At 37.7% G+C, this 12,630-nt stretch overlaps 1 protein-coding gene across 1 annotated transcript in view; it reads left to right on the top strand.

Annotated features, from left to right (window-relative positions):
* The window catches only part of eys (eyes shut homolog), a 376,512-nt gene that overhangs the window by 93,862 nt on the left and 270,020 nt on the right, over positions 1 to 12,630 (top strand). The gene's annotated exons all lie outside the window — the stretch shown is intronic.

Below are 12,630 nucleotides of genomic sequence, written 5' to 3'. Positions count from 1 at the left end.
TGGAATACTAAGAATAAAATCATATTTAATTTAATAATAGGAGATTATTCATTATCTTATTATTCAAATCTCCTGTTTAAAAAAAGGAATATGTCATTTTAAGCAGAAATAAGTTAATACAATGCTGCAAATTTAACCTTTATTATGTTAATTACTGCCGTAATAACGGCTCATTTCAAATGTTTACGTGTTTTTTTGTTTTTTTGTTTTTTTGTCTTTATTTTTTGAGTGGTGATGAAAGCTTATTCTTTCTTTTCTTATTTCTAATCTTTTAATAATAAATATTATTATTTCTAGCATTTCAGTAATAAAAGTGTGGGCTTGTCTGACTATCACCAGACTAAACTCAATTTAAGATTATACATTTGGTCTGGGGAATCTGCTCTGTATGTTCTACTGCACAAGAGGCGTGATAAACAAGGATTATTCAAATAATCATGTACGCAATTGGATAGTCCTTTAACCAATCAGACCGCAAGAGGCATGCTCAACGGGCAACGACCCATCACTTCTTTATCTGTCATCATGTTAAACTCGCCAATAAGTGTGCCAGATGGATAAGCCAGTCTGTGATTGGTTCCCGCAAAAGTGTAACAGAAGCAGTAGAAATGAATGTACAGGTTTGACTGAGACCGAGTTGCAAAGCGTACCCAGTCTATGTGTAGGCTAGATCTTTAAAATGCATCCAAATTACAGTGAAGCACAATGATGCGGTGCTCCACAGTGGTCAAAAGGGATATAAACATTTAATTTTGAAGCAACCTTTTCTTGAAAACGTAGAGATGCGCATTCGGGTGGCAATTAAATTACCACACGACCTTGGTGTGTGTGTGTATATATATATATATATATATATACATATATATATATATATATATATATATATATATATATATATATATATATATATATATATATATATATATATATATACACACATACATACATACATATATATATATATATATATATATATATATATACACACATACATACATACATATATATATATATATATATATATATACCTGCTTGCAAATCCTTCCCAGCTAGCAAGCTAGAACATAAAGTACCATTTATATTATTTATTTCTACTTTTTGGTAATTTCATGATAATATAACTATGATGTTACAAGGTCATAATTTCTTTTGAGCTTTATTTATAATGAAGGTATAACCTACATAGTGCGCGCCTCCACATTTGCGTGTATAATTGAAGAGTGCGCACTATCAGTCTGACAAGACAGGAAAGATTCACATTTCAAAAAAAGTTTCAAAAACATTATTTCCCTTGACTGTCTGAACTGCCTGCACCACAGTGGTGTCTTCCACAAGTTCCAGAGATTAAAGAGCTGAGCTTCTTTCCATCATTATTCTATGCAGCTAGTGTGAATTTCATCTGTGGCTGATGATTTTACAGCGTTTCATGCCACTATATCAATAAGCACATCTTCATTAGTCGACAGCCACTTATTCTTGACATGTCTAAATGAGAGATTGCTAGTGATGTCCTATGCAAATGAGAACCTCATATACACTTCTTCAAGGACGACAGAGGTGTAGATGTCTCATGGATGCTTCTAGCCATTATGATGTTTTAGTGTTACACAAATCTATGACATATGCAGAATTTACACCCCTTTAAATCATTTTAAATTACATGGTAGTTTAATTTTAAGCCAATTAACAAAAACAAAGAAATTAGAGTGTTTTGATATTACAATGAGGTGACTGGCTTCATATTGTATAGGCTAAAGGCTGTTTACCTTGAACCTTGATGGTTGTCATCACTTGTCATGATTAATTGTGTGTCTTGAGACAGTGAGTTGATGGACCATCCGTGGGAAAATGAATGGAAAAACTGCACCCCCTTATATGGCAGCTGTATAAATCAGAGTTGTGAGCCTTTTTGATGCATTGATCCAAAATTAAATAACCAAAGTATATAAACAAAATCAGTGAACTAATTTCATGATGGCCAATCCGTATATTTTGTGAAACGGTGACGTCACACTATCACCATCACACTACGTCCAGCACAGTGAAAGAGTTAAGGGATACCGTACTTGTATTATTGTAAGGGTAGGTTTAGGGTTGGGGTAGGTGTAGGTGTAGGCGTAGGCGTAGGCGTTAATAAACAACCCGTTCTCACTCCCAAGGCGTCATGACGCAATCGGTCACAAGACACACGAGAGCCAATGACATTTTACAATCAATTCTGACGTAATGACGCAATTGGTCACAAGACATACGAGAGCCAATGCAATTTCACTATGAAATCTGAAGTACGGGCGGCAATATTTGAAATTTGATGTGTTCATGATCTTCGGCGGATGGAGATGCTGATCGCTTTTGGGGATTTTCTTCATACAAATCAATAGTTTGGCCTCGGAAAACTTGGATTATTTAACATTTTAAATAACTTGTGGATGCAGACGTATGTTATATCTTGTGTTTTATATCATGTTCACACAAATGGGTAGGTTTAGGGATGGGATGGGGTTGGGTTACATTGTTAAGCATGTCTAAATAGCGTAAATAAAATAAATGTAAATAAAATTATGCTTGCTGATTAAATGGAAAAACACACTCCAAAATGTCATAATGGCAAAATCATAAACTAATACAATTTCACCATGACGATAACATTCCCAATACCCAGTGTGTCTGTGTATGACGCCAAAGGTTTCTCACTGAAATGAATGGAACACCCAGCGCGTCAAAACATGACGCCTTGGGGTACCTTTTGTGTCTTAATTGTGATGCGGAAGGCACTTGACCATGCTTCGGTTTTTGACGCCTTGGGAGTGAGAATGGGTTGTAATAAAACACATCTTAGCAAATGTATTTATAAATGTAAACATAAGTAGCAAATGTATTTATTGTAATTTTATCGTAAGATTTTGCCTTACCTCCAATCACTGCTATACCCCTTCTAGTCAAAACTCTTCTTCTCCATTTTTAGTGTATATCTGTGGTAGAATTATAGCGCCACATACTGGCCTGGCATGTATACTACATCATTTTGAGTCAGTTTCTGTGATCTTGTGTGTACGCATATATTTCTTGAAACAAGGGGGGAAAATCGGATTAAAAATGTTCTGGCTTTGTGTGGACAGGGCCTAAAATGTGCAGTTTTACTGTATTGGGGGGAGGGGGGGTCTAAAAAACCAGTCAGTATCAGGTGTAACCGCCATTTGCCTCACGCAGTGCAACACATCTCTTCGCATAGAGTTGATCAGGTTCTTGATTGTGAGTATCGAATGTGAGCATTTGCCCACACTCAAGCCGGTTACGATGACTAATTGCAGTCAGGTCGAGACTCCAATGAGGATGACGACCATGCAGATTAGCTTCCCTGAGACAGTTTTTGACAAATTATTTGGTTATGCAAACCGATTGTTGCAGCAGCTGTCTGTATTGTTCGTCTCAGACGATCTTGGAGGTGAAAATGCTGAATGTGGCATTCCTGGACTGGTAAAGTTACATGTGGTCTGCGGTTGTGAGGACGGTTAGATGTACTGCCAAATTCTCTGAAGCGCCTTTGGAGGCAGCTTATGGTAGAGAAATGAACATTTAATTCACGGGCAATAGCTCTGACGGACATTCCTCTAGTCAGCATGCCAATTGCACGCTCCCTCAAAACTTGCAACATGTGGCATTGTGCTGTGTGATAAAACTGCACATTCTAGAGTGGCCTTTTATTGTAGCCAGCCTAAGGCACACCTGTGCAATAATCATGCTGTCTAATCGGTATCGAATTTGATATGCCACATCTATGAGGTGGATGGATTATCTCAGTAAAGGAGAAGTGCTCACTAACACAGATTAGGAAACAATATTTGAGAGAAATGGGGGGAAAAAATGGAGGCAAAAACTGTGTTGCGATCATAATTTTGTTCAGTGTATGGTGATTCTAAAAGGCTTTTTATATGAAGTGCCTGACAAAACTTTCCCTTAAGCTTTTGATATATAAAAGTTCATGGTAATATAAGAATATCCTCTAAGTTTCAGAGCTGAAAACTTCCTTGTTGGTCAAAGAAAAGCTTTTATAGACACCAGGCTCAGCAAAAGGTTCTGTGCTTCATACTTTCGTCACTGCGCAACGAAACCGCCTCTACAGAACGTGTAATTTAGTAGCCCCGCCCACCGACTCATGGAGCTGTTCGGTCGATCACAAGCCAGCAGCAATAAACATGTGGAAGATAACAAGCAAGATATTGTGTAAGAACACAGTCGATGGATGCATAAACCTCCTTCAGATCATAATATTAGGAATGTGTGATACTTCATTTATATATAATTAAGTTCCAGCTCATGTGGGGAAGACAGTGGTGTTCACTTTATTTCACTGCGGAATCATTTGTAAACAAATCTCCGGTCGATGCTGGATTTGTATACGACAGGAATAGTGCAACCCACGTATGTGACTAAAACGTGTTTTTATATGTAATAGTACTGCATTGTTATAGATTGTTTTGCTTATGTGCAGGTGTCTAACAGAAACATACCTTTAGTACGCTGGACTCGGATACGTATAGGCCAGGGCTCGCAAAGCCCAGCAGGCCGATGCATCCGATGATTATATTCCATTCTTGTTCTGCTAATCTCTCTCTTGAGTTGATATCTGAAGGGCGGTGCGTGCATCGAACGTGTGTGTGTGTGTGTGTGTGTGTGTGTGTGTGTGTGTGTGTGTGTGTGTGTGTGTGTGTGTGTGTGTGTGCGGTTCGCGCTTATATCGTCCGATCTTGCGGGCTATGTGTAATATAAAAATAATAGTCCAATCAATTGCGGGTCGATGAGAAATTAATCATTGTGTTTGTTTTATAAAGACGTTTACGAGCCCTGTGGTCGAGAGAATCATTCTGGTTGCCGCTTCTCCCTCAATCTCTCCGAGTCTCCTCTCTCATGTGAACTGACAGGGGAGCTTAAGCTCATTAAATATGCTAATCTTATCTAATCCCAGATGTGGGCGTTTACTTCCAAGTCTCCAGTGTGTCACGCCCCCCAAAACCCAGCGTTTTGAGAGAGCTTCAAAGCCAGGTTAGAAAATAGCCTATTAGTTATGATGTTTTTTAATGTAAAAAACAAACGAACATCATTTGTTGACCTCAGACAACAGTATAAAAAAAAAGAAAAAAGCCAGTTCATGACACCTTTAATGAAGATTCTTGAGTCAGTTGTTTTTTCATTCCCCTACATTAAATCGAATGACTTTCCAAAGAAACCATCTACTCTCATCTGTAAAGGTTTTAATCCTGAGGGTGAACCTTCTTACACGATGTGTACACCTGTTATCTAAAACACACTGACAATAATGAAGGGCCCTCTGGCTGTTCAGTAATCCCTCGTATCGCTTCCAGAGCCGTGGTGACGGTGTTGTTAGGTTTCTCAGTCATGACAGATCTCTAGGTGGAACTGACAAAGTCCTCTCTGTATAACATGCTGAGTCTCCTGCAGAGCTCTAATGGGATCACATTTCTTCATGGTTAAAGAAGATACACAAAGGTTTTTAACAATGAGCACTCTGACTTGTGTCTGACTTGCTAATAGTTGTTGCTATGGGCTTCTGATGCAGGCCGTATCGCAAAAATTACATGCCATTTATCAAATGTATTAGTTTCCGAATGCTACATCTGAATTTACTTTGCAACCATTAAAAAATTTTGTTTTATAGGATGAATATGAGTAGTATGAAAGAAATGCAGATGTACTACATCCGCCGTGTTGTTATTACTGTCACATGACCTAGCAGCGTCAGTTGCATCACTTCCATGCCATTCATTAATCCTCTCTTGGGACCTCACAGTAAATTGCTGTGTCCAAAACAGAGTACTATTTGAGAAGGTACTACATTTGAATGCTACATCCGCCATTTTGACATTATCACATGACTCCAGCTTCAATTGAGCCTTCACCTCCATTCATAAATCCTCTCCCCTGGCCTCACGGAATAGTAAAGTGTCCTTCATATACACACTTTAGAACCTCGCCGGAAGTAGTAGATCATCTGGGTAAATTTCGCCTACTTTTTTTCCGAATACTATGAATTCAGACTGCTTTGTGTCATACTTTTATTTGATTAAAATACAGTACATTGTGAAATATTACTTTAAAATTTGTAAAATAGTAAATTTTAGAAATCATAGAATGATATTTTAGAAATCATTCTAACATGCTGATTTGCGGCTCACTTGTCCTTATACAAGTGTTTAAAATAGTTGTGCTGCTACTTTGATCATTTTTTCAGGATTCTTTGAATAATTGAACGTTGAAAAGAACAGCATTTATTTGAAATATTTATTTGTAGTAACGTTATACATGTCTCTTTGATCACATTTGTTTAATTTAAAGTATAAACGTAAGGTATAAAGGTGTGTGTGTGTGTGTGTGTGTGTGTGTGTGTGTGTGTGTGTGTGTGTGTGTGTGTGTGTGTGTGTGTGTGTGTGTGTGTGTGTGTGTGTGTGTGTGTGTGTGTGTGTGTGTGTGTGTGTGTGGTGCAATCTGAATGCATGTGTATCAATGTGAAGATGATTTTGCTTTGACCTGGGCTGTGCCTAGATTTGTGACTGGCTTGCTTAATGCAATAAATCAGAGAGGCAATGACTGCCTCTTATTAAACATGATTAAATGATCCAGTGGGTTGAGTCCGTGTGTGCCCGCGGAGCTTTCAGAATCAATAACAACCCTGTAAAGCTTCTTTTGAGTGGAAAACAAAGTCCTACAAATCCTAATTGCCTGTGGGATTAAACTAACCAAGGGGACTGTAGTAATGACTCTGTTCTGCTGTGCACGCTTTGGCAGCCATCTCTGTGAGATAAATCAAAAGAGATATAAATCAGGTTCTGCTAGAATGTAACTGTGTGGAGAGCAGAACATGTACAGGTGACTCTTAATATGATGTCCAATGCAATGCATTTTGGTCTTGTGTGTGTGTTATCAGATGAGATGCAATGCAGTTTCTAGTCAGAAAATTCAATCTTTTTTCATTTGGATGTTATGGTGCAGATCTGCTCGTGGTGTCATAAAAGTGCTGTTGCAGTGACAACGATTAAACATTTAATTTGCACAATGAGTCATTTGCACAATTGCTCCGCCGCATTACTCTTAGTCAGACAACACTGACTGAATGAAGTCCTCTGCTAGTCAAATTATTATAAGGGTGCTTAGTTAGATTTGATTTAGTGTAAGTTAAATCCATGTGGGAAAAAAAGATGAATTAGGACCTATTTGCAAAGAATCATGATTTTAAATTATACAGTATGAAATCTAGTACCGCTACTGATTCAATGTTAGATTTAGGTTTTTCCATTTAAAGGTGAAGTGTGAAATGTATGCATCTATAGTGGCACCAAACAGAGCTTTAAAAAAAAACATTCATTCAGGCTACTGGTCCGACAATGATATAATCCTGCCCTATACTCAAGGCATTAGTTAAGCAAAGTATATGTCAGGTATGGGAATGGTCTTTTAAGCAATGTTTTGATAGAACCACAGTGGAAATCAGGGAAATCGTTCCTAAAAATCAAGCATATTAAGACAAGACAGGAAAATATCTTAACATCAGAATAAATTACACAACACCACCAGTAAGCATTTGTGCAAACCTGTGCTAATCCATTTAGATTTAGTCATTTAATTCTATTCTCATTATTTTATTTATTTAGTTATTGGCTATGTGTTTTTGTTTTCTTGTGTTGCCTGATTGAATCTGAATGCGCCCAAAAATCAATAACGCTGATTAATTGCATTGTTACCATGGCAGCAGCCCCATATGCAAACAGCGTCTCTGGTTTGATAACGTCTTCCTGCTTGTTAAACCAACTAAATTACCCCAAGTCATTTATATCATTAAGTTGAGGGGGGAAATAAATCCTTACAATTTGCCAATAATTTCTTGGCTCAGTCAATGCCCTACCTGTGAGACACATTGCTGATTAAACCTTGATTGCGGGCGAGGACTGCTATGCATTATTAATGAAGTCAGGATAATTGTCAGATTTTATGACATGGGGAGAGGTAGAAATTGGTTCCATGGTCAGTTTGAGGAATGATGAGAATTTGCCCACACCGATGGTGCTGATGGCCCAGCATTAGTCACGGGCCTCCTGCAGCCTTAGCCTGTGACAGAGCTAATGATAGTCATTTTGTAGCGTGACCGTGTGCTAGAAAGCATTTATGGCAGCATAAAATGTCAGAAAATTTGAATCCTGCACTTTCCTCCACTTCACGCCTTTTAGCTTTTCTACCTATGTAAAAAAAAAAAAAATGTGTATATATATATATATATATATATATATATAGAATGCAAGTTGGAGGGGTCCGAAATAGTCATCGTAGATGCATGTCCACTGTGAGAGACATAATCTAAAAAAAAAAAAAAAAAAAGTCCAGAAATCTAAATGTATGATTTTTTTTTAACCTATTTATGTGTGACACAGCTGCAAATAAGTTTTTGAACACCTGAGAAAATCAATGTTAATATTTGGTACAGTAGCATTTGTTTGCAATTACAGAGGTCAAACATTTCCTGTAGTTTTATGTTTATGCACACACTACAGGAGGGATTTTGGCCCACTCCTCCACACACATCTTCTCTAGATCAGTCAGGTTTCTGGCCTGTCGAGGAGAAACACGGAGTTTGAGTTCCCTCCAAAGATTCTCTATTGGGTTTATGTCTGGAGACTGGCTAGGCCACACCAGAACCTTGAGATGCTTCTTACAGAGCCACTCCTTGATTATCCTGGCTGTGTGCTTTGGGTCATTGTCATGTTGGAAGACCCAGCCTCGACCCATCTTCAATGCTCTAACTGAGGGAAGGAGGTTGTTCCCCAAAATCTTGCAATGCATGGCCCCGGTCATCCTCTCCTTAATACAGTGCAGTCGCCCTGTCCCATGTGCAGAAAAACACCCCCAAAGCATGATGCTACCACCTCCATGCTTCACAGTAGGGATGTTCTTGCAATGGTACTCATCATTCTTCTCCCTCCAAACACGTTTAATGGAATTATGAACAAAAAGTTCTATTTTTTACTCATCTGACCACATGACTTTCTCCCATGACTCCTGGATCATCCAAATGGTCATTGGCAAACTTAAGACGGACCTGGACATGTGCATTAAGCAGGGGAACCTTCCGTGCCATGCATGATTTCAAACCATGTTGTCTTAGTGTATTACCAACAGTAACCTTGGAAACAGTGGTCCCAGCTCTTTTCAGGTCATTGATCAGCTCCTCCCGTGTATTTCTGAGCTGATTTCTCACCTTTCTTAAGATCATTGAGACCCCATGAGGTGAGATCTTGCATGGAGCCCCAGTCGGAGGGAGATTGACAGTCATGTTTAGCTTCTTCCATTTTCTAATGATTGCTCTAACAGTGGACCAGCTCTTTGGTCTTGGCCATATTAGTAGTTGGATTCTTAATGATTCTATGGGGTGGACAGGTGTCTTTATGCAGCTAACAACCTGTTTTTTTTGTCTCTCACAGTGGACATTCACCTACGATGACAATTTCAGACCCCTCTATGATTTCTAAGGGGGAGAAATTGCAAAGTAGCAGTCTGTTCAAATACTTATTTTCCTCTGTGTGTGTGTGTGTGTGTGTGTGTGTGTGTGTGTGTGTGTGTGTGTGTGTGTGTGTGTGTGTGTGTGTGTGTGTGTGTGTGTGTGTGTGTGTGTGTGTGTGTGTGTGTGTGTGTGTGTGTGTGTGTGTGTGTGTGTGTGTGTGTGCAGAATAATTCAGGATAAGATGTGTTTAATGAAAACATGTTAATCGGCTGTTTCAATGTTCCTCATATGCTAGCATTCAACCTGGGTAATAATTAAAAGGCAGTAGTCAAATGCAGATTTCAAAAAGAAAAACAAATGTTGCCTGTTGACTCTGGATTTTGTGATACTCTTACTTTTAGATCTAAGTGCTGCCTTCATCACTGTGGACCACACAAATTTTATCTCCCAACTTTAACAGTGTGTGGAACAGTGAAGGTTGCACTCTAAATTGGTTTAATGCTATTTGAATGCTAGAACATTTTCTGTTTGTCTTGATGGCTTCTCTCATTCTGTATCATTTTTGGATTATGGAGTCCCTCAGGGCTCTGTTCTGGCCTCTGCTTTGTTTTCATTGTATATGCTTCCTCTGAGGACTATTCTTTCTAAACTTTAGGGAATCTACTTTTGCTAGTTTAACGATGGAAAAAAACAGTTGTGGTCGTTTTGAGCGTAAAATGAGTCTCATCCCCCGTTCCCTTTAATAGCCAGTTGCGCTTGCACCATGGCAGATTCGCTATTTACTTGGAGGAATTTGTGAGGGCGGAAAGAATGAACACTTCTCCAGAGAGTAATCCTTTTATTTTTAATATTAAAAAATGCTTGTGTGCTGCTGTGTGTACCGCTGTTCACTTGCCTATAGGTGCATATTACTAATACGGCCTTTAAATAACACAAAAAATACTGCGCTATTGACTTCAGACCAGGTTTTTGTTTGTCAGTGGCGTAGTCGTTTTCAGTTGCCTCAAAATAGCAATGCCAAGACCAGCATTTTCAGCATGCCCATGGCATTTGCTATTTAAACAACATGGCACTGGCACAAAAAAGGCCTGAGTGTATGATAGGGCCCAAGATGTTATCTTAGTCGTTTCTAGTTGTATATCAAGTTAGTACACATTACCATGACCATTGAGTGGCTTGGGGGTTTGGGGGACGTGAATGATCAAGCAAAGTGGGGAAGCTCTGAATTATAGATTATACTCAAGTCGCTGACTGTGATGTCACGACTCATGATATTAGTTAGTGGAAAGTACATTTGTTGTAAATGGTAGTGAGTGTGCTTGTAAAGTTATTGTATAGTTACAGTTAAGTTGTTTGCTTTAAGAAAAAAAATATTTTAGTTTGATACCATAGTTTAGTTAACTTTATGAAAAAGCTATTAATGATTTAAATTATGTTAAATTCAGATGTAGTTTCATGGGTCTGCAATTTTTTTTCAGTCCGGTTACGTTGTGATCTATTTTTGTAAAATCTTTCTTTGTTTCATTTTGTTTTGTTTAGGCCGCTTCTGTGTTATTTTTCTGATTTGAACATGTGACCTGTTAATAAAGAATGGCTTGCAGGTAGAAGCTTCCCAGGTGCACTTGAAGGCAGCATAATGGCAGCTACATATTGTTCTAAACTGTCTTCTAGGTCCTTTAAGGCGAGACACTACAGGTGAATAGGGAATTTTTTTTAAATTACAAGATATCACTATGAAAGTTTTCCAGTTTGTTACTGGTATAAACATAAGAAAAAAATGTATTACAAGTTTTGTATAAAATAGGGTTTAAATATGCAAATGAGGCCTTGTATACTTTAATATACACTCATTTGCATATATTTCCAAAAGCTAAATCTGGAAATTGGAAAGGACCAGGTTCAAAATTCTTGATTCTATTTGTTGACATATTAGATGATAGGGCTTTTACTGAGGGGATTATGGATATCTTATTTTGTGCTTTAGTTAATTATAGAATACTGACAATAGCCTTGAAAAATCAATTTTCACCATATTTTTGGAGTAAAAAGACCTATAACTCAAGATAGGAATTATATATGAACATATCCCTCTGTAAAAGCCTTCAGAATATAGTTAAGTATAAGACTGGAAAAGTTGGTGTGTGTAGATGAAGTGGAAATATCCTACTGAAGTGGAAATATCTAACTCTGAGTGTGAGAGAGAACTCATTTTGAGAAAACGGCCTTTAAAGTTTTGTATTGTATAATTGCATACATTTTCCCCAACCTAAAAACTAAATATATTCACATTATTTATATCAGCAGTGTATAACATTTAAAACACATGTGAATTAATAAATTATCAATAGAAAAAGCCTTATGCTAAAGAGAAATACCTTAACAAACACACATAACATTCACAAAAACAGCAAAAAACGTTCCCTGTTTGCTGTATGTCCATATTTAACTATTTGATTCTAATTCTGACAGGGTTTCATCATCTAATCTGTAGTTGTTTACTTTCTTTTTATCATCTCTTGCTACTTTGTCCTTTCTGTGAACGTTTATGAGCTTATTTCGGTGTTGTGTTGTGAGAAAAAAAGTCAGAATTGTGAGATAAAAATCCGCAATTACTTTTTTTTTTTTTGTTGTTGTTGTTTTTTTGGCGGAAACGGGCTTCCATAGGAAAATGCCCTTTAATCTTTCCGGACAAGCAATTTTTTTGCATGGACAAGTGAATTACCGATTTACTTGTCCGAAGGACAAGAACACAAACATGCTTAATGTCGAGCCCTGAAACGTTTTCTTTTTTAAATCTTTGACTGTCATAGAGATGTGATACCTTAGGACACCCAGTTCAATGATGTCAGGTAGTTGGGACATATTAGGCGTGATGTGAAAGTTACTCAAAGCACCTTTTAGGATGTTCCACTTCGATTAGGATGACTTCTAGTGTAAAGGCTTACAATCATTAACAAAAACAAATCTCAAAATCATTTTTGTGAAGATTTTCTCTATTTAAACCTGAAGGGATTTGCCATAACAATGAAAAAGGATTATTTCTTCTTCTCCAAATTGTACAGCTGGTACTGTGCTTTTGGGCAGGTAGAGTTCTCCTGGCAAATCCAGATTCATCCTTCAGG

This window comes from Pseudorasbora parva, chromosome 17 (assembly GCF_024679245.1).
Source record: "Pseudorasbora parva isolate DD20220531a chromosome 17, ASM2467924v1, whole genome shotgun sequence".
In the NCBI taxonomy this organism is placed as follows: domain Eukaryota; kingdom Metazoa; phylum Chordata; class Actinopteri; order Cypriniformes; family Gobionidae; genus Pseudorasbora; species Pseudorasbora parva.
This window is presented reverse-complemented; position numbering and strand designations above follow the sequence as displayed.